Here is a 21406-nt window from a genome sequence, read left to right as displayed (position 1 = left end):
ACTTAACTCCAAATTTGTGAAAACTAAGAAAGAGATACTGTGAATTTTACAGATTGACTGAAATAGTTGAACTAACAGAGGTAATCTAGAGGTTTTAAACCTATGATCAGACAGCGCTCCATATGTGAACCTGGTCAATCCAACATACACTTCTATATAACCAAACTTGACATATTTTAAAAAATTGTAATATATATTGACCTAAACATGTGCTTATATGTTATTAATATATGAGTGTGTGTGTGTGTGTGTGTGTGAGAGAGAGAGAGAGAGATGTGTGTAGATGGCATGTATATTTGCATGTGTGTATATATGAATAGATATTCACATATATACTAAATGATGAGATTGCTTTGAAAATACATAAAAGAGCAGTGCCTGACAATATACTGAAGCTGCAGTCTCCTGTTTAGGAAACATTTGGTTATGTTATTGACTTAGACGGTAATTTGTCAAAATTAAAAGATTTTTTTCAGTTGGCCTTCTATAAACTTCTTACATTATTAAAATAATGCTTTGCTAGCCTCTTAATATCATAGTGAAGACGCTTTTTAATTAACTCCAAGCTTTTCCCCCTTATGCTCTGCTAGCTTTGCACCTTTCAGACATTGCTACTATAAGCAGCAGTTTTCCAGGTGCTTGCCAGATCCTGTCACAAGTACTCAGTCTGATTTGCTGCCCCAATCCCCATCACTAGTTGTCTAACACTCTTCATGTAAAAGAAAAGGCTTTACACAATTTTGATTACACAAGCATTTCTCTTAAAAAGAGCAACAGATAATTCATTTTCTCTATTACATTATATTCCAGGGTTGGAATCTTTTAAAGAGCCATGAAAAGAGTCCACTCAGAAATACACAGTAAGTTAATGCCACACAATTGACCTCACAAATCAGCATACAAAATCCCTTCTCACCCACAGGTACCAGCTATTGTCCTTCAATTATGTCAACTGAAATTTGTTACAGCACACACCAGAAGTTGTAAAGGATTACTGGAAACTGTCTTCTTATGTAATTTCCCCTCCATGATATGCAGCCTTCTACTTTTGCACTTTAGTTTGTGCTACACACTTCGAGCACAGGTTATTGTGCTTCAGAGGCCACCGTAGGCAACAGTTTTCTAAAACAGACACGACTGCAAAAATCTACTAAACATAACTAACAATGCTATGTGGCATTCTTCTGTACCCACCTTTTGTTCTTTTAACTGCAGCAACTGGCTGATGTTCTTTATATTTGTCAACTTAAACACTTAAAGCCCACAGTAAATGTATTATCACCTACATAAAGGGCTTGATTTAAAGCTCACTGAGGTCACGTTAAACATTCTCTTAGATTTGAATGAGCTTTGAATTAGGCCCGTTGTGTTTTTGTTCTGGTGTTAATTACAGTAGTTCATACTACAAGAAATGCTGGTTGGACTACATTACCCAGGATCCTTAGTTGACTCTGTGTTGGACAGGAACAATAATGCATGGTAGGCCCTCTCAAGGTTGCTATATTTCCTTACAAATAAAACTAAAACCAAGCCCAAATCCTACCTATGCATGTACCAAAGCCTCCTTCACGTCTTATTTTGGGCACAGACCTTTTAAAGTTGCTTGGATAAACCAAGCGAAGAGAGTTTATTAGTCTCAAATATTGCTGGAGGAGTGTGATTTTAGGTTTTTCTTTGAGGACCAGACTACAATACCAATTTAAAAATGCACAAAAACGCAATACAATCAGTACTCTGCAAATTATCTTCATATAGCACTGCCCACACAAACATAACACAGAATGTTTCACAACAGATGACAGAGTCATTATGTGGGTACGCCGCCATAAGGACAGGCGACACTTGATATCGATTTTAATCGAACAGCAATTTTATTATCAGATGTCTGGGACTACCTGGAAGATAAAGTATACTGTGCGGGCAAATCCATGTTTATTCAAATCATTACCTGGGGCTTCCACCAGCCACCCCTTTATCTTCCATTCAGGTCCCCCAGCTCACCCATGCCTTGGACCTCACTATCCACCCCCACACACACATAGGAAGGTTAAGGTGGGCTATATGAATGAGGGAGGAGGCAGGATATGGCTCCCTGTCATTCCAATCATTAGCATCTCCAACTCCCATCCCCCATTCTGTTCCTTTATCCAGTACTTCCTTAAGTCCTTTACACAACTATTTTTCTGGGCCTTGGATGTCTTCCCTATGGAGTACCTGCAGTGCACAAAATAAGTTGGGATATACAGCCTACCACCTTTTCTTCTTACCAGAAAAGGCCCTCCCAACACCTGCTGTGTTAAGCGACAAAACCTCACTCCACTGAACCAATCTGGTGGTGCAGGAAAAATTCCTTCTCAGCCCCCCTTAAAAAGGAGTGTCTGGCACAATGTCCACAACAGGTCCTAACCCAACCTAATATTTGCCACTTCTAGAGGATTGAGGGTAGGTGCTACCTTGCCTGTGTGGAAAAGGGGGCTTCCCACACCGCACCTTTGCGGCCTTCAGACCTCACATTACTGGGGGTTAAGTTTGCGACGCAAAGCTGACCATCATTCACTTTTGTAGCTGTTTCTGACCTCCTCCTCCTCCCATAAAGCACCTCTGCCTTCTTTCAGAAAGCCCAGATGACATTTCCAACCCCCTCTCCCTCCCTGCCTCGCTTTAGGTGTGGTGCAGTCATTACTATCAAAACCAGTATTTCTATGTTACTGGAACTGCAAAGCAAACCTGGAGAGTGTGCAGTGTGCCTATGTTTCATGGGCAGCTTTTGGCCTCTTGGTATTAATACAGAATGTGTCACACACTTAGTATTTCAGAACTGTTTCATCATTCCAGTGCACAGTCAGCCTGTGGATCTCCTTGCCAGAGGATGTTTGAAGGACTGAAGGGTTGAAAAAAAGAACTAGATAAATTCATGGAGGTTAGGTCTATCAATACTTATTAGCCAGGATGGGTAGGAATGGTGTTTGTCAGAGGCTGGAAATGGATGACAAGAGAGGGATCGCTTGATAATTACCTGTTCTGTTCACTCTGGCGCATCTGGTATTGGCCACTGTTGGAAGACACGATACTGGGCTAGATGGACCTTTGGTCTGACCCAGTCTGGCCGTTCTTATGTCCTTATGTTCTCCAGGGCTGGTCTCTGAGATGCTGAAAACACATGAACATAGAAGGTGCCAAGTTGTAAAAGGCAAGTACTCTGTAAGAAGGTGGTTTTAAACCTGTGGTCAGTAAACCTATAGGGATCTGCAGACAATGTCTAAGATTTCCAAAGGGGTCTATACCTCCAGCAGGGCCAACAGCCTCGTCAACTCCCTAAGCAAGTGGGGGGAGGGGGTTTGCTCCATGCTGCTATAAGGGGGACAGGTCCTCAGGTGGAAGGGGTGGGGCTGGGTTAGGCAGCCCTCAGCATGGCCTGTAGAGCAGTGTGCCCTCCCCAGACCACCCTCATTGCTGCCCAGAGGCATCACAGTGCGCTGGCAGTGATTTAAAGGGCTCAAGCTGCCACCGCTACCTCAGTAGCAGCAGTGATGACCAGGAGCTCTGGGCCTTTTTGTATTGCCAGGCCCTGAGGCAGTTGCCCCTGTTTTGGGGCCTGTGCTCCTCCATTTGAAATTTTTTAGAGGCCTGCAAATGCAGAAAGGTTGAAAATTGTTCCTCCAGGTCATTTGCCTCCTGCCAAACACATGACTAACCTCTTCTCTATTTCTTTAGCCCGACTCTCCCCTTGCTCAGTGATGCTGCCTAAAAGGGCGTGTGCACTTTTTTCATTAATGCTTTGCCTTTCTACAGTGCCTTATGTCTTACAATCTCAAATACCTTTACACAATGTCTCACTATCCCCTGCCGTCTAGATCTTAACTTCAGTTTATTAACACAGAAATGGAGAGACAGGGTGGCTAAGCGGCTTACCCAAAGTCACGTGCAAGTCGGTAACTGAGCCAGTTACAGAATGCAGACCGCCCAGCTCTCACCCCTAAACTTTAAACCACTTGACAATACTTGACCCACAGAACAGCCTTTTAGCCAAGACTATGCTTTGTTCTGGGCTGGGATTTTTCACAAGAGCCTCAGAGAGTAAGGCTCCTAAGTCCAATTGAAATCCATTGGGAGTTGGACACTTAATTCTCCTGAGCTACTTTGGAAAATTCTATCCACCACAATTAATAGCTTGAAAGCAACCCTTCTTATGGCAGTTTTCAGACTTATTCCCGGGGCTTTTATAAATACATTAATACAGTAAATCTCTGTGTTTTACTACATCCACTTGTCTCATAGGAGTAGTTGTGTTAGTCAGTAACTGAAAAAAAAAGAAAAAACAACAACAACGAATGGTCCTTGCAGCAGCTTAGAGACTAACAAAAAATGTAGATGGTATGATGAGCTTTCATGGGCACAACCCACTTCTTCAGATGAATGGAGCAAGGGGTCCAGAGGTACAAATAAATAACAGAGTGTCTGTGTTAAATCAGACTAATAGAGTGAGCTCTAGGTGCCCAATACTTAGCTTTTGATGTCATTAAGGTGTTGAATATAGTGGCCCATCCAATTCAAGTCTTGATTAAAACTTTGATTAAAAGTGTCACATTTGCAAATGAAGGCAAATTCTCTCTCCAGCTGGTTTTTGAAATTGATTTGTAAGAGTATAGTTACTTTTAGATCCTTTGAGTGCCCGGCCAAGTTAAAATGTTCCTCAACAGGTTTCTGTGTGTTGGCATTTTGAATATCTGATTTGTGTCCATTAATCCTTTGTCGCAGAGACTGTCCAATTTGGCCAACATACATAGCAGAGGGGCATTGCTGGCACTTGATGGCATAGAACATATTGGTGGCTGTGCAGTTGTCTGAGTCTCTGATTTGGTGGCTTATGTGGTTAGGCCCTGTGATGTCGTCACTTGTGTAGATGTGTGGATAGAGTAGGCACTGGAGTTGCAGGGGTGATTTCCTGGGTGAGAATGATGGAAGAGTGCTGTGTGGTTACTGGAAATAATTTGTTTGAGGTTAGGGGGTTGTCTGTACATGAGGATTGGCCTGTCCCCCAAGACTGTGAGAGTGAGGGGTCATTTTCCAGGATAGCTAAGTATCGAGCACTTACAGCCCACTCTATTAGCATCATTTAGCATGGACATTCTAATTGACAAGATTTTTTTCCCTTCTCTTCCCCTCCCCATCCTCTCTTTTTCTGCTATTTATTTGGACCATTAGATCCATTTGCTCCATTCATCTGAAGAAGCGGGTTGTACCCACAAAAGCTTGTGATACTATCTACATTTTGTGTTAGTCTCTAAGGTGCTAAAGGACCATTTGTTGTTTAAGTTTTTACATCCACTTGGTTCATTCCTATCATGTGTGTTATGGCATGTTCATGTCAGTTATGAACATACTATGTATACAGGCAGAATATTATCCAGCATGTGTTCCACTTTCCACTTACTAGCCACATCATTGCTTCCATTAACAGTTATACCAATTATGTATGCCTACTGATTGAGGACTAAATCCCCAAATGTCTGTGCCAAAGGTATGCAGCGTGCCAAACATCCAGTTCATTCATTGTATTTTGTGGGTTTTTGTGGCACATTAGGATTCTGCAGAATCTTGACTATTTTTAAAAATATGTAAGTGTCCAGACCTCACAATTGAAAATAAAAATGGGAGAATGGGAAGCAGGTGTAAACTAATGCAATGTCATCTTCCCAAGTCTCTAGACAGCCTGACACAATGGCTCAGAGAAGTGTGAAGTCCTTCACCCAATTAATCGCACTGGGGTGTTAACTCTCAAATACCAGCATGACACTTAAAATGTCAGTAGAGTATATTTCATTGCAAAGCATTTTAGTGGACCGTATGGGAAAGAAGTGGCCATGAAGCCTGCAAAGTATGGGAATTGGAAAGTGCCACTAGGAAGGAAATACAAAGGGGAGAAAAGATGCAAAGAAAGAGGAATGGGAGAGAAACAGAGGAAGGAAGATGGGTGAGGAAAAGATATAAAGGACAGAAGCTATGGTGGCTCTTAAGATGATCAGCCCACTAAGTAACACTAAATGTGGCAATAAAGTACTTAACAAATAAGTAACAGCAACGTGGAGCGTAGGTACCACATAAAGGTCATAGTCTTCCCTTTTTTGCTGTGAAAACTTTTCATAGACGTATGTACCCTGGCCCATTGACCATAATACAAAACTGAATAGTGTCATCTTCAAGGAACGGCATTGATACTTTGCTCTGTATTGCTAACCCCATAAGGGCAGAACACAGAGGGCTAAATTCACAAGGTGAAAGTCAGTACCAGCTTCAGGGCATATAGTCTTGCTTTCAATCCTTACTTACCAATGCTAATATCCTCCATGCCTACGGTACTGACGTAAGAGCAACAGGTTATGTTTCTATTAACATCTTTTCTTTGTAGTAAAGAGAAAGCCCAAAACTTTAATTTCCTCTCATCTAAAAGATCCCCTCTCTTTGGCATGGTAAATTGTGCAAGGCATCCTGATTTCAGTCTAAGACCCCTCCTACCAATAAAGTGTCATGTAACATCCTGGGGACTCCACAATCAGCTTGTAAAATGACATTAAATGACTTTTTTTGAAGAAGAAGTAGGGGTGAAAGAGATGCTGCTGTGTTTTTACTCTGTCACAACACAAATAATTAATGGTTAAAAATACTTTTTGTTTAATAATTGCTGTTCTTCATTAGTGTGAACCAAGGGCATAGTCTATCTGAGACAATAACATCTGTACCCCATATTTCATTATCACCAAACTTCACATTTCACACAAAAGCCTAGCTAGCAAAGCCTTACGGCTTTAATTAGTTTCTGCCATAGCTGTGAAGGTCAGCCAATTATTGTGTGTGAAATTTCAATATGAAGCAGCTGAATTGAAGACAGCATTGCAACATTGTGAAACTCGGCAGTGCTGTAAATCTAGAATGATAGAACCTTTGGAAAAAAAAAAGCACAAAATAACATGAATTAACCTTCAGGTGCACACAGGTTCAAGGCTTATTGGCTACTTTAACATGTATCAGGGGGAGGGGAGAGGTAATTTCTAATGACATCTTATGCTTTTTATGCTTTGTCGCAAGTCATGACCAAATAGTTAGGGTTGGGTCCACATTTTTATTATTATTATTGATTTTCAGAGATTTATAACTTTACTATAACATGTTCAAAAGCTTCAGAGGGGGAGCCGAGTTAGTCTGTAACAGGAAAAACTTTAAAAACAACAAATAGTCTAGTTGCACCTTAAAGACTAACAAAACATGTAGATGGTGTCACGAGCTTTCGTGGGCAAAACCCACTTCTGAAGAACAATTATAACAATTAATTCTAGGGTGCCCCCTAAAAAGTCTCAGATTGATAGCTCTGTTTATTTAATTTTAAAAGGAAGTCATATGTGCATCTATAAAGACAAAATCCAGTTCATAAACTATGTAAGTAACAGGGAGGGAACCATGTGGCATGAGCAGACCCCATCCACTAGATACTAATGAGCTGTGGGGGACATGCAGAGATAGCTCTCTGCAGTGCCCCATGCTGTTCCTTTACAAAGAATCAGAATCCACTTTCCTATAATACTTACTGCCAAACATAACAAAGGTGCTGGAAGGCTGGAGGTTTAGTCACATCTCACATCAGCAGACCCCAACAACTTGGAGCCATTAAGTGCCATCATACCCATCAACCATGCCCTCATCTTAATACTCAACAGTTCTGGATTGGAATCTTAAACTGCTCCTGCAGAATCACTTCACTGGAAGGGCCCTCAAGAGGTCATCAAGTCCAATCCCCTGCACTCATGGCAGGACCAAGCACCATGTAGACCACCTCTGACAGGTGTTTGTCTAACCTGCTCTTCAAAATCTGCTGTGATGGAGATTCCACAACTTCCCTAGACAATTTGTTCCAGTGCTTAACCACCCTGACAGTTTGGAAATTTTTCCTAATGTCCGACCTAAACCTTCCTTGCTGCAATTTAAGCCCATTGCTTCTTGTCCTAATGTCAGAGGTTATGAAGAATAATTTTTCTCCCTCCTCCTTGTAACAAGCCATGTCACCATCATAAAGATTAAAGTGGTTCCTTGCCTCCACTTCCCCCTCTAGTGCATCTGTGCAAGAGGGGGGAGGGAGGGAAAGGGTGTTGCTTTGGGAACACAAACTAACAGCATTTAATAATTAAGGATGATTTTAATATCCCTTTCCTCATCATTGGTTTTAGAAAATACAAAGACATTTTGTTAATGAATAACTAAAATAATTCCAGGGTAAAATTTTCACAAGTGACTATTAATGTCAAGTGACCAGTTTGAGACACCTTGAGCAATGGAGGCTCAGAAGTTGTTGAAAACCAGATCTATGTTTTGACTGAAGTGCTAATTTTTTGTTTATAAATAAGATTTTCATCAAGATGATTAAGATACACAAACAATACAGGGGGAGACTGTTCTAGATTTAATGACAAATAGGGAAAATTAGAAAAGCAAAGACACAAAATGAGATCAAACTGGCTAGAGACATAAATGGTAGAAAGAAAATATTCTACAAATACATTAGAAGCAAGAGGAAGACTAAGGACAGGACAGATCCATTACTCGACAAAAAGGAAAACAACAAGAGAAAATGTGAAAGTGGGAGAAGTGCCTAGTGACTTCTTTGTTTCAATTTTCACCAAAAAGGCCAGTGAAAACAGTGTAGGTTCAGAAGTTAGAATGGGGAAAGAACAAGGTAAAAATTACTTAGAAAAGTTAAATGTCTTCAAGTCACCAGGGCCTGATGAAATGCATCCTAGAATACTCAAGGACCTGACTGAGTAATTAGCTATCATTTTTGAAGAGTCATGGAATACAGGAGAGATTCCACAAAACTGGAAAAGGGCAAATATAGTGCCCAACTATAAACAGGGAAACAAGGACAATCCAGGGTATTACAGACAAGTCACCTAAACTTGTGAACCAGAAAAGATAATGGAACAAACAATTAAGGAATCCATCTGCAAACATCTAGACGATAACAAAGAGATACATAACAGTCAGCATGGATTTGTCAAGAACCAACTTCATAGCTTTCTTGAACAAAGTAACAAGTCTTGTGAATAAGAAGGAAGTGGTAGATATGGTATAGCTAGGCTTTAGTAAGTAATGTATAATCTCACATGACATTTTCAGATTGGAGAAAGTTAACTAGTGGTGTTCCCCAGGAGTACCTACTGGAACCAATCCTATTCAACATATTCATAAATGATCAGGGGCAAACAGTGAGGTGGCAAATTTTGCAGATGATACAAAACAGCTTAAGACAGTTAAGTCCGCAGCAGACTGAAAAGCTTCAAAAGGTTCTCCCTAAAGTAGGTGACTGGGCAACAAGATGGCAGATGAAAATCAATGTTGATAAATGCAAAGAAATGCATATTGGAAAACATAATCCCAACTATTTGTATAAAATGATGGGGTATTAAAGTAGCTGTTATCACTCAAGAGAGATCTTGGGATTATGGACAGTTCTCTGAAAAAAACCAACTTGACATGCAGCAGCAATTAAAAAAAAAGCGAACAGAATGTTGGGAATCATTAAAAAAAGGGATAGCTAATAAGACAAAAAATATCTTAATGTCTCAATATAAATTCATGGTACTTCCACATGCTTAATACTGTGTGCAGCTGTGGTTGCCTCATCTCAAAAAATATATTAGAATTGGAAAAAGTTCAGACAAGGACAACAAAAAATAATTAGGGGTATGGCATGGCTACCATATGAGACGAGATTAATAAGACTGGGACTTTTCAGATTGGAAAAAAGAGACGACTAAGATGTGATAGAGGGCTATAAAATCAATATGGAGAAACTAAATAAAGAAGAATTATTCTCCTTCCCAGAATACAAGAACTAGGGGGTCACCAAATTAAATTAATAGGCAGTAGGTTAAAAAAAAGGAAGTACTTCTTCACACTATGCACAGTCAACCTGTGGAACTCTTTACCAGAAGATGCTGTGAAGGCCAGGACTTTAACAGGGTTTTTAAAAGAACTGAATAAATTCATGGTTGCCTCTTAGGCACCTGGCATTGGCCATTGTTGGAAGACAGAATGCTGGGTTAGATGGACCTTTGGTTTTATCCAATATGTCCGTTCTTAAATTTTTATGACCTCTTTAACAAATTAGGGAAATGCAATCTAGATGTAGATACTATAAGGTTTCCAGAAGTAATTATCAATGGTTCACAATCATGCTGGATGTGGTTCTACAGGGATCAGTTCTGGGTCTGGTACTGTTCATAAATGATTTAGGTAATAAAGTTTGCAGATGATATTTAGCTGTGAGAGGTTGCAAGTGCCTTGGAGGACAAGATTGTAATTCAAAATGATCCAGAGAAACTGGAAAAATGGTCTGAGGTAAATAGGATGAAATTCAATAAAGACAAATGCAAAGTACTTCACTTAGTAAAAAGCAATCAGCTACACCTGTACAAAATGGGAAGTGACTCTAAGGCGGCGTACTACAGAAAGGGATCTGGGAGTCATAATGTACAACAAGCTAAATATGAGTGTGACGCTATTGCAAAAAAAACAAACAAACATAATTCTGGGATGTGTTAACAGAAGTGTTGTAGGCAAGACACTAGAAGTAATTCTTCCGACTATGTAAATAATGTAATGTACCTCAAACTGAGTTTTGACACTATCCCCACAGGAAGTCAATGGGAGAAATGCTTCTGTCGACTTCCCTTCCTCCTCACAGTACCATGATCAACAGGGGCACCATCAGCATTTAGTCTTTACTAAACCCGCTAAATTGAATGTTAGAAGATCGACTGCTGCAGTGTCTTGAAAGATAAGGTAGAATATTTTAAGGTTGAACTTTAGCACCCAATTTTGTGAAGTCAAAGTTGCATATCTCCACTGTATGCAAGAGTTTGATTTAGTTTGAAGTACTGCATCCCCAGAAGGGTGTCTACTGTTGATTTTGAAAAAGATGCACTGTGGGTAGCAATCCCACAGTGTCTGCACCACTTTGCATTTTGGTTTATGCTGGGACCAAAACTGTGCAGTGAGGGTTTCTGGGTACATGTTGCCAGTGGCCCATAATGCACTCATTTCCCCTCTTCCCTCTCCCCCCCCCCCCACAAATTTAAGACCAATGGCAAATAGTATTTTCATGCACTTTTTTCCCTTAGATATCTGTGCAGTAAGGAGCAGTTCAACTACAGGCTGAGCAAGTGCAGAATGATGGTAGAATGTGCTTTAGAGCATTTAAAGGGAAGGTTCCACACTCTCCTGACTAGGTCAGATGTCAGCAAATTCAACATTCTCATAGTGGGGTGGCAGCATGCTGTGTGCTCCATAATATTTGTGGGAGTAAGACGGAAAGTTATCTGTCAGGATGGGGAGCCAAGGCACAGCGCCTAGCCAGGGATTTTGAGCAGCAAGACACCAGGACAATAAAGAGAGCACAGAAAGGGGCAGTGCAAGTCAGAGAGGATTTGTTAGACAGCTTTATGACCAAACTGCCGGTAACCCCTCTCCCATCAACACAAGTAGGGACAGAAAAGTAGTCCAGAGAGGGAGCTTCAGGGAGGGTGATGACAATTTTGAAGAGGACAGCCTTTTGATTTGTGATGCATCCCTGAGGGTTCAGTGTGAGGCTGCTCTTGACTAGCACCCCACCCCCTTTCTAGGTCCACTGAGAGAGGAGGTTATGGAACTTGGTCAGGAGGGAACATTGGTCCGCAAGGACTAGAAGCAGTGCCAGTGCATGTTGGCATCCTGGAAAGGCGCCATGTGGTCCATCACATCAGCCACGGACTCTTTCCTGGTTCTTCACTTCCAATTCCCTGCATGCTCTCCTGTCCTCATGCTCTGTATGCCTCGCCTCTAGCAGCATATTCCTCCCCACGCTTAAGTGCTCCCTGTCCAAGTGGATGGATTGTATTTGCTCCTTGAACATGTCATCCATAGTGCATTTTTGCCTGCTGATTTGTGCCAAACAGACAGCTAGTGGGGCTGGGGCAGTAAGCAGAAGCCTCACTGCTCTTCCTGCTGTAATGAGAAGTGAAGGGTAGACTTTTCAGGAAATACATTGTAGAGTGCAAAACCTAATCTGTTAGAATAAAAGTAAGTTCTGTCTACAGATAATAGGGATGTGCTATGTATAAAGCCACATTTACACTTTTACGTGACCACAATGCAGCAGGCACACTAGGGTTCTTAAAGGATCGGCGGGACTTGGCTTGGTGGCAGGCACTGTAAGGATAAGGACTGGGCTCAATCTGTGGGAGTCAGAGGGCCCAGCCAGGGTGCCAGGGCAAGGATTCATGCTGTGACCATATGTTTGGCATCCCCATTTGCCCAGAGAGTGCAACTTTACCTTTCTGCAGGGGTGGGCAAGTGGATAAGTACAAGGAGGGAGAGGGCTGGCAGCAGGATAGGGCAGTGCTCAAGCCATACCTCATTGGGATTGAGCAAATGGAGGTTTATGGCAGAGACACCAGCTTATAGAGTCCCCTGCTTCATCCACGTTGCCATGCGAGATACCAATCTTCTCCAAATCACACAGAGTGATAGAGAGTGGACGCCAACTCCATAAGACCAGAAACCTGGACCTTCTCCTGCAATGCTTTGTGCTTAAGTGATGCCCAACCCCTTCCCGATGGACTGTCCTGGAGAGGTAGCCTACGATGGAGGACAGAATAAGATAGGCCTCCCTCCGAAACCTTGTGAGAAGGATTAAAGAGTTCCTCTAGGACAGATTTATGGAGCTGTGCAGGGAAGATTCCAGGATCCATCTACAGACACGATAACAAGCTGTTCCAGGGACCCCGCACTGTGTAGACTAAGTGGCTACCACAGATCACACCCACTTTTAGTAAGATAAAAAAATATGAACTCACCAGAAATGCCATCACTGGGATCAGTGCCCAGGGTTATGAAAAGTTCTTGACTCTCAGTGATATCAGTTGCCCCATTTGCCTTCAGATCATTCTCCTCCTCCTTCTCTTTCTCATCCATGCTGTCCTCCAACGAGCTGGTGGCTCAATAAGTATGAAAATGAGGTGTAGATGTAGTCCCAGTGTAGACCAGGCCTAAGAAGGAACATGATAACATCATTCAAATACCTAAAAGGTTGCTACAAGGAAGAAGGAGAAGAAAACATATTTTCCTTAACCTCTGAGGATATGAGGGGTTAAATTGCAGCAAAGATGGTTTAGGTTGGAAATTAAGAAAAACTTCCTTTCAGAGTAGTTAAGCACTGGAATAAATTGCCTAGGGAGATTGTGTAATCTCCATCATTGGAGATTTTCAAGGACAGGTTAGACAGAGACCTGTCAGGGATGATCTAGATGGTGGTTGGTCCTGCCATGACTGCAGGGGACTAGACCTGATGACATCTCGAATTTCCTTCCCCGTTCTATGATTCTATATTTTGGCATCTAAGTATACAGCCTGACTTTCCAAATGCTGCACAACTACAGCTCCCTTTGTCTTCAGCTAGAGAATAGCTGTTGAATACTTCCAAAAATCAAGTGAGGAGGATCGTGATACCCATACAATAAAGAAAACTAATATACAGATCAGAGCAGATTTATGCTTAAAATCTTCACAAGAGTATTTTTTTCTCAGCATCTGGAGTCCAATGAATTACTTTAACTAAATGGAATTCAAGATTGTGAAATAGCTGCTGTTTTATTATATACAGTACTTTATGCAACACCTTTGAATGCATACATATGGGAGATATTTTTTCTTATTATTATTTTTACTTTTCCTCTTTTGTTTCTAGGTTACATACAAAACTTTAGTATTATGCGGATTAACAAAACCAGACAAAAAAAGGTATGGTCCTACTGCTAATTCCCTGCCCTGACCCAGGCTGTGTCTAGATTACACAGTAATTCAGGAAAAAGATACGCAATTTGCATGGCTTTTTTCCACTTCTTTTTTCAGGAGAGGCTTTTCTGACATTTGGTGTGTCTACACTGGGCCAAATGTGAGGGGAAAAAAACCTCTCTCAGAACATCCCTTCTTCCTCGTAAAGTGAGATTTACAGGGATGCCGAAAAAGCTCGTCTGCTCTTCCGAAAAAAATTTCAGAAGAGCAGATGCGTTCTTTGAATGCGGCAGAGTTTTTCCGGGATACTTCTGTAGTCTAGGCATACCCACAGAGGTGAACTAAGTTCAAATCCCAGCTCTGTAACAAACTCACTCTGTGACCCAAGGAAAGTCATTTAATTTCTCTGTTACTCAGTTTTCCTATCTATTAGATGGGAATAATAACTTGTTATCTCATTTATTTAGATTATAAGATGTACAGGAAATGGTCTGTTTTTTAGGGCAGATCTGTACTACCGTTGAAGGTTGGCTTAAAGTGCACAATTCCAGCTATATAAATAATGTAGATGGAGTCAACATACCTTCGCTTGAGCTTTGGTGCTGGCCTCACAGTGGGAGGTCGATGGGAGAAATGCTCAAATTGGGAGGGACGGTTGAAAATTTCAAAGTGGAAAGCAGCTTGGATGAAAGTGATCATGAAATCATAGATTCTAAGGAATGGTAGAAGGGAGAACAGCAAAACGATGACAATGGATTTCAGGAAGGCAGATTTTAATAAACTCAGGGAGCTGGTAGGTAAGGTCCCATGGGAAGCAAGACTAAGAGGAAAAACAACTGAAGACAGTTGGCAGTTTTTCAAAGGAACATTATTAAGGGCCCATAAGCAAACTATTCCACCGTGTAGGAAAGACAGAAAGTATGGCAAGAGACCATCTTGGTTTAACCAAGAGATCTTACGTTATCTAAAAATAAAAAAGGAGTCATATAAAAAGTGGAAACTAGGTCAAATTATAAAGGATTAATGTAAGCAAATAACGCAAGTATGCAGGAGCAAGACTAGAATGGAAAAAGCACAAAACAAGCTCAATCTAGGTAGATATATAAATGGTAAACAGAAAACATTCTAAAAATATACTACAAGCAAGAGGAAGACCAAGGACAGGGTAGGCCCACTGTTCAGTGAAAAGGGAGAAACAATAACAGAAACCTTGGAAATGGCAGAGGTGAAGACCAACTTCTTTGTTTTGGTTTTCACCAAGAAGATTGATGGTGACAGGATGGCTAACATAGTGAAAGCTAGTGGGAAGAAGGTAGGTTTAGAAGTTAAAATAAAAAAGAACAAGTTAAAACTTACTTAGAAAAGTTAGATGTCTTCAAGTCACCAGGGCCTGATGAAATGCATCCTAGAATACTCAAGGAGTGGATAGAGGAGATATCTGAGACTTTAGCTATCATCTTTGAAAAGTCATGGAAGTTGTAAGAGAGTTTCCAGAAGACTGGAAAAGGGCAAATATAGTGCCCATCTATAAAAAGGAAAATAAGAACAACTACAGACCAGCCAATTTAACTTCTGTGCCAGGGAAGATAATGGTGCAAGTAATTAAGGAATTCACTGAAAACACCTAGAAGACAATAAGGTGATAGGTAACAGCCAGCATGGATTTGTAAAGAACAAATCATGTCAAACCAATCTGATAGCTTTCTTTGACAGGAATAACAAGCCCAGTGGATATGGGAGAAGCAGTGGAAATGGTATTCCTAGATTTTAGTAAAGCATTTGATATGGTCTCGCATGACCTTCTTGTCAATAAACTAGGGAAATACAACCTAGATGGGACTAGTACAAGGTGGGTGCATAACTGGCTGGATAACTGTTCTCAGAGAGTAGTTATTGATGGTTCAAAGTCATGTTGCAGGGGCATAACAAGTAGAATTCCACAAGGGTCTGTTTTGGAACTGGTTGTGTTCAATATCCTCATCAATGATTTAGATGATGGCATAGAGAGTACGCTTATTAAGTTTGCAGATGAAACCAAAGCTAAGAGGCATTACAAGTGCTTTGGAGGATAGGGTCATCATTCAAAATGATCTGATCAAACTGGAGAAATGCAAAGTACGCCACTTAGGAAGGAACAATCAGTTTCACACATACAGAATGCAAAGTGACTGTCTGGAAAGGAGTACTGCAGAAAGGGATCTAGTGGTCTGAACAGAGTGACATTGTTGCAAAAAAGCAAACATTATTCTAGAATGCATTAACAGGAGTGTAGTGAGCAAGACATGAGAAGTCATTCTTCCACTCTACTCTGTGCTGATTAGGCCTCAACTGGAGTCTTGTGTCCAGTTCTGGGCACCACATTTCAAGAAAAATGTGGAGAAATTGGAGAAGGTCCAGAGAAGAGCAACAGAAAATGACCAAATGTCTAGAATATATCACATGTGAGGAAAGACTGAAAGAATTGGGCTTGTTTCGTTTAGAAAAGAGAAGATTGAGAGGGGACATGATAGCAGTTTTAAAGTATCCAAAACGGAGTTACAAGGAGGAGGGAGAAAAATTCTCCTTGGCCTCTGATAAGACAAGAAGCAATGGGGTTAAATGGCAGCAAGGGAGGTTTAGTTAGTTAGGAAGTTTTACTAATGTTCCTATCAAGGGATATTTCTACACTGCCACCCTAGTTCGAACTAGGGTGGCTAATGTAGGCATTCGAAGTTGCAAATGAAGCCTGGGATTTAAATATCCCAGGCTTCATTTGCATCTTGCCAGGTGCTGCCATTTTAAAATCCCCATTAGTACGGACTCCGTGCCCGCGGCTACACGTGGCACGGAGTAGGCAGTTCGAATTAGGCTCTCTAATTCGAACTACCGTTACTCCTCGTGGAATGAGGTGTACCGGTAGTTTGAATTAGAGAGCCTAATTCGAACTACCTACTCCGTGCTGCGTGTAGCCGCGGGCACGGAGTCCGCACTAACGGGGATTTAAAAATGGCGGCTCCTGGCAAGATGCAAATGAAGCCTGGGATATTTAAATCCCGGGCTTCATTTGCAACTTCGAATGCCTATATTAGCCACCCTAGTTCGAACTAGGGTGGCAGTGTAGACATACCCTGAGTGGTTGAACACTGGAATAAATTGTCTAGTGAGGTTGTGGAATCTTCATCACTGGAGATAATTAAGAGCAGGTTAGACAGACATCTATCGGGGATGGTGGTCCTACTATGAGGGCAGAGGACTGGACTTAATGATCTCTCAAGGTCCCTTCCAGTTCTAGTGTTCTATGATTCTATGACTTCTCTTATTCCTCACAACAGCAATGAATAACGGCATCCATGGGGTGCCCTCAGTGTTTGATTTAGCTGGTCCATACTAGACCCACTAAATTGAATGCCTGAAGTCCAACCACTGTAGCATTGATCTTCCTGCAAGTATAGACACACCCTTAACTGTATGTATGTACCACGTCTAGTACAATAGGACCCTGATCTCAGTGGTAGGCAAGACACAGCTTGCAGGCTGGATCTGATCCACCAAGCTGTTTGATATGGCACACAGCCCTCCCTATGCTCTCTTACCTCTAGGCTAATCGAGACTCGGGCTAGGGGAGTGAGTGAAGTTATTCGCTGTTCAAAGTGGCTCGTGGCTCCCTCCCCCTACCACAGGCGCATGGTACCTAGAGAGAGTCACCAGTCATTTTGAATAGTGTTTGACTTTGTGTACTCCTCTGTCCCTGGGTCCCAATTGGCCTGGGGGGTGAGGGAGTATGCAAAGTCTTCTCACCCTGCCGTGGTGCACGATACCTAGAGGGAACCGCTCCTCCTGCCTGAGGCTACACTCCTTTCACCACGGGCCCCATCTTTTCAGGGGGCGGATCCTGCTTGCAACCACTGCCAAGATTCATGAAGTGACTCCCCTGCCAAAATTATTTCCCACCCCTGCTCTAGGCACTTCTGTGGTAATGACACCTGAAGGAAACCTATCATAGTGGAAACAAAGAAGATACTTGTAACTACTGGGAAAACCAAGATTGGCATCACGTAAATTCATGCAAAATCTTCATTGAGAGCCAAAATTACAAGGACTAAAGAGAAGCTGATATCATTAACAACTGTAGCAATGACAATAAATAAAATCTGTACTGCTACCATGGCAATACCCAAAGGGTTATAAGAGGGTGATGAGCATAACAAGAATTGGTCATTCTAAATTTTGATTCATCTTTGCCAGAAACACAAAGTTCTCTAGCAGCCTTAGCAAGGGTCACCAAATAGAACTAAAAACAAAACGCAGTGCAACGTGCCCAAATATCAACTACGTAACCGAGCAAGGAAAAACAAATCCCTTCAAATAGCATAGCCATATACACAAGTTGAAGTAAACAGGAAACAAACCAGTGACACACAATTACTAGTGAAACAGACTGAAATCTGCCTTAAATAACTTACCCCAGGGAACATCAAAATCCTAGTCTAGCTGAGATGGTCTTTAACTAAAGGTCAAACAAAACTGCATGGGAAACCTTAGGGATACCATAAAGTGGTTCCTTAAGACAGGGAACTGGATATCTAATGGAAGTAGCCTGTAGCACAGGTTTCATTGTGTTTATTAAATACACACTAAAATAGCCACAATAACAGAGGCTAAACTAAATCAAACATAATGTAAGTGTGATGCAAATCATCATTAGGCAGTGTAAACAAACACTCAGCACACACAAACCCAAACAAAGTCTTGCAAATCCCAGCAATTAAATCCCTCTCCAGAGAAATGCCATTGGCCACACTCTCTCGACGAGCATAAGCTCCCAGCAAAGGAGTCCTACTCAATTAAAGACACTTGGGATGGGCTCTCCATCAGCCAGCCACCAGCCACAGAAGCTGCACACACTGAAAGAGTCTCTTACTCATTTGGCTCTGTTCCAGAGGCAGCAGTTCCCAGCAATGAGGTCCCCTCTCACTTAAAAACACTCACAACAAGATCTCTTATAGCTGGGCTTGCCAGCAGCAGCTGCTCCCAACCAAAGGGTGTGTCTCAGGAGAAAAAGCTCTCTCTCAAAACCAGTCATGCTGCAAGACCAGGGCACCTCCCGTAGCCCCTGCCATCTCTTAACAAAAACAGTCTCCTTTCAGAAAGGAACACCAGAAAAGTCCTCTCACAGCCAACCTCTTTCCAAAGGGAGCAGCTCAGACATTAAACTACTGAATAATTCCAGACTGGAAGATAAAATATTTAAAACCAAAAAAGCAAAAATATCCTCAGAGCTCACGGTTTTCCAGCCAATCTTTCAAAGCTCGCAAGCTCACTACCATTTGCCAAGTAGGATCAAGCTGAAAAGTGTGATGATAAGAAACATGGAAAATGGCACCACCAAACCCACTGGGAATGTGGAATTTAGCACGTGTAGGAGCCAATAAAGCTGCTGAAATGTCATGAGCAGTAATAGTGAGAGCAAGTTATTTGTGGGCCGTGCTCTAATGTGCATTCTGACCGCAGGTGATTGTATCACATAGGGAGGAAGCACAGGAATTGTAATACCAGATGAGAGCAGTGGTTCCCCCTAGCCCAATAAACTGTTTCTGATGGTGGCCAATGCCAAAAGTTTCAGAGAAAACACAAGAAACCCGGTAATGAACAATTATGGTATAACCCTCTCACTCAGAAAATTTCCTTGCACCTCTCAGTTAGAGGTTGGTTTATGCCCTGGAGCATAAATGGGTATATGCATTCAACAATGTTTTCACCTTATCTAATGTGATTCTGTTTGGCCTCCCTTACTAGGAAGGCTAGTTTCCATGATTTAATTAAAAAAAAAAAAAAAAGGCAAAATTCTCCAAAAAAAAAAAAAAACATAAAAATCTGTGATTTGCCACAATTAAAATGAAATGCTGAACTTTAGTTTCCTTACTGATGTTATTTTACAGGTATCACTTGAACACTTTGTGTTATCAATATATTTACATGTTGAAGCAAATTTGAAGCCTACCAGTGCCATCAATTGCTGAGAGTCCAAATAATCTATGTTAACTGATGCTCCTTTATCCACTCTTTTACTGACTGGATGAAAAAATGTCAATAGAATAGTGAGGCATGGTTTTCTTTTGCAGAAGCCATGCTAGTTATTCTATCATGGTCAGCTAGGTTTTTACAACTGTATTTTTAATTATGATTTTATCTAATGTATCAGTTATGAAAATAAGATTTACTGGTCATAATCCCCCAGATCACCATTAGGGCCTCTTTATAAATACAGGTACAACATTTGCATTCTTCTTCTAATATACTATACAATTTCAGTGCACGATAGCATGTTTTTGCTAGCCATTCTGCTACTTCACACAGTTGAGATGCAATTTGCCATCACTTGACATCTGAGTTAACGCAGAAATGAACAGGGGAAATACAGGGGCAGATGACCGTTTTGCGGGGCCCCGGGCAGCATAACTCCAGGGGGCCCCCCCTTTGCCACGGCGCATGCGCCGTGACACCATGCGCATGTGCGGTGGCACCACAGCGCATGCGCGGGGCTTTTTTAAGCACGGGGCCCGGGGCGGCCGCCCCGTTCGCCCTGCCCTATATCCACCCCTGGGGAAATATATGTATTTTAGGCTCTTAGATAATTCAGGCAGACAACACTGCTTTGGTTTAATTTAGTTCACATTTTGCAAGCTTGCTTCTGAGCCATAAAGGGCGTAGATGAATGATGAGATTCTATAGAACAAGATGACAGCCACAAAAACTACTGCATCGTTTATGTGGCTGGGAATTATTTAGGTTTTAAGAAATCCAAATAAGCCTTTTGGGGTTTTTATGTTTCTCCACTGGCTTTTATTTTAAAAATATGTCTAAAAATATGTCTTGAGAAGTGAGGCAACCTCCTCCCTTTGAATCAATATTTGTTTTTTTCCATTGTTGCGTATTAATACAAGACAGAAATCTCTTCTATCCCACACAACATAAACCTTGGTCCTATTATGAGCAAAATTTCAAAATATATTGTCACAATAAAACTGAAAAAAACCCAGAAGGTTGTGATCACCTTCCACAACCTGACCACTGTCACACATGCACAATGTTTCTTTACTAGTTTTAATTTTCGGTGTGCTTTCTTTTCCAATTTCTGTAAACAAATGGGTGAAGCCCAGCAAGCTTGTGATGTAAATCAGTGAAAGGGAGGCTTGCAAAATTTGAACACAGAGTAAGGTGAAAAGCAAGTCTGAGGAAAAGTCTTAAATGTAAAGCTTCCCTCAGATGACATTACAATGTTATTTTCAACGAATGTAGCTTTTTAGCAACTCCATTTTCTTTGATTTGGGAGCAGTGCATGTCTTAATACACTAGGTGTATCTTACATTTCTGTATTATTGTTCTACTGCAGTCAGAAAGTCTTTAACACTGGGAACTGTCATGTTAGGAAAGTTTTGTGGCTAGTCACCCGTGTGTATCTTTGTCCTATCTGGAAAACATCACATTTTAAGATAGATGCATTTGGTAGAGTTGAAAGACACTTCTCCTAATCTGTTCCCATTCCCAGTCCACCCCTGTGGCCTTTCCACTCTGACACACTTTTAATGATAGGCAAGAGCCTCTA

General features: G+C 41.4%; 1 long non-coding RNA gene across 1 annotated transcript in view; it reads right to left on the bottom strand.

Moving 5' to 3' along the window:
- Window positions 1-237: 237 nt before the first annotated feature.
- The window catches only part of LOC142828068 (uncharacterized), a 40763-nt gene continuing 19594 nt past the window's right edge, over window positions 238-21406 (bottom strand). The window contains exons 4-6 of the long non-coding RNA XR_012903007.1: window positions 12885-13076; window positions 3017-3150; window positions 238-2881 (exon numbers count right to left, since the gene is read on the bottom strand). This is a non-coding gene — a long non-coding RNA (uncharacterized LOC142828068). The remainder of the gene's footprint in view (window positions 2882-3016; window positions 3151-12884; window positions 13077-21406) is intronic.

Source organism: Pelodiscus sinensis, chromosome 3 (assembly GCF_049634645.1).
Source record: "Pelodiscus sinensis isolate JC-2024 chromosome 3, ASM4963464v1, whole genome shotgun sequence".
NCBI classification, from domain to species: Eukaryota; Metazoa; Chordata; order Testudines; family Trionychidae; genus Pelodiscus; species Pelodiscus sinensis.
This window is presented reverse-complemented; position numbering and strand designations above follow the sequence as displayed.